Source organism: Aplysia californica, unplaced genomic scaffold (assembly GCF_000002075.1).
Source record: "Aplysia californica isolate F4 #8 unplaced genomic scaffold, AplCal3.0 scaffold01092, whole genome shotgun sequence".
Classification (NCBI taxonomy): domain Eukaryota; kingdom Metazoa; phylum Mollusca; class Gastropoda; order Aplysiida; family Aplysiidae; genus Aplysia; species Aplysia californica.
In genome coordinates this window covers 98,604-100,632 of record NW_004798362.1, presented here as the reverse complement: position 1 = coordinate 100,632, position 2,029 = coordinate 98,604, and the positions used below count along the sequence as shown (strand labels likewise).

Here is a 2,029-nt window from a genome sequence, read left to right as displayed (position 1 = left end):
ATATAAAAACACACAGTACAGTCACATGATTAGTAGATCTTGGCCTGCGTGAGGCAAAGAGGGCAGCTGACAAAACACACTTTCAAAGGCAAACAACACACTTTCAAGGCAGTTTTTGCGTTTCTTATGCCTAACAACTGATACTAAAATGAGATTGTGCGTACGTTTGACTAGATCTAGACGTTAGATTGAATTTAGGCGCCGATTTAGTGTCCATGTGCCAACTGCCCAAGGCTGTTGACAATGTAAACAAAGGAGCATTGCAGACCGGAAGTAACCCTGAGTACCCCTGGACAGTATGGCGGACATTACCGTGAAGAGGTCTATTACTGACGATCTACTCTCACTCTCATGCGACCCCCTCCCGATTCTGCAGGATAGCTGTTAGAAATGGCCTGATGTCTTAAGAGTTTTGGAAAAGTCTGATATACCCCCTCACGATCGAACTTTTTTTTTTTGGTGGGAAAATATATTGTACTACTAACGAAATTTTGGGGTGAGAACTTGATTTTGGTTTTGTGGGGGGTTGGCAGGTGTTCTGGTGTGGCTTGCTCCTTCTTTTCCATTATACATCTATCGTCCTTATCTCCCCTCCTTCATTCTTTATGTTTGTTACTCTCTTGTAACATATCAAATCTTCGGCACTTATGTGACCTCATTGTGTTGCATGTGCCGTTAAACTCCTAAAACAGAGAAACAGTTTTTGGTTTGTTGACTTAAGGGAAAGGATAATACCGCTTTTGTTGGGATCTTTTCACCCCTGAACCGTTTTTCCTTTTTCCTTCTCCAAATTGTGTCAGATAAGTTTAAACGTGTGTTTTCACCTGCGTTACCATTCTGCGTTCCTTGGTTATTGAAGGCAAATCACTTTTTAGATCTAGTCATTTGAAGTTCAAACTCTATTCAACACGACTTTTGTCTGGTTGTGTGCTTTGGCCGCTCCAACTTTCAGACCCAACTCGATTTAGCGGTTCCGACCAGTTAAGTAAATGTGCATTTGTTTAAAGGGCAAATGCAACTGTCTCCATAGGAACCAGCTCCTCGGCGAGCTGACGACAGATCTGGGTCGCTTTGAACCCTCCCTCCCTCCATCCGAGGATGACGCATTCTCATTTGCGCTCATTGAACTTTCGGGCGAGTCACGTTTTGATTGTTGTCCTATTAAACGGATCTGAATTGCCGGTTTGAATGTTTAGTTCGGGTATTTTTTAAAATTAACAACCGTTAGTATGAGTCAGTCCGTGTTTGTTCGTGGTTATTTCTGTCAACAGCACTGACTGTATGTCGTTTGGTTGTTTGTTGTTGTTGGGGTTTGTATTCTAATTTTTTTTTTTATTTTTTTTTTTTGGGGGGTGCTTGTTTGTTTTTTGTAGGTTGATTTATCGTACGTCCTCGACATAACTGAAACAATTTCAGAGAACCTAAAATACTCCATAGTAAAGGGAACAATGAAATTCTTATTTCGATCGAATGCGGGACTTCTGGATTCAGTTGCGAACGGTTTAACCGCTACGGAACGCTGCATTTTGTATAAATGCAAACATAATTTGGATCGGACTAACTTCGTGTGGCGTAGACTGAATTTCTGACGACTGCTATGTTGCCATTTGATGCCCGATCTGGGCCTCCTGTAGTAGGCAATGTGCCCGGCCCATATACTGTCATTACAGTTCTCTGTGGCATTACCGTATTGACAATACATTTATAGCTTCAGTCAGTCACCCAACTTGTTTCATGTAGCAGTTTTCCACTTTTTTCAACATTCTTGCGATTTTTAGACATATTTTAGCTGTTATGTGTAGGTGTAATACACCCCCATCGACACAGTTTAAGTCATTTAGAAGGTGGGTTTTGGCCAGGCTTAGAGGGATACAACACCCCAGTAGAAAGACCGAGATACCGGTACAACATAAAAATTCTCCCTATATAGGAACCGAACTCAGGTCTTGTGTGTGTGACCGCTAAACCACAGGCGCGGTTTGATTGTGTTTGAAACGGAATACGTGAAATAAGATGCAATGTAAAATGG

The 2,029-nt window shown here is 41.7% G+C and overlaps 1 protein-coding gene across 1 annotated transcript in view; it reads left to right on the top strand.

Annotated features, from left to right (window-relative positions):
• LOC101862763 (carboxypeptidase M) overlaps positions 1–2,029 on the top strand; it is a gene marked incomplete in the record, with an annotated part of 98,763 nt that overhangs the window by 64,211 nt on the left and 32,523 nt on the right.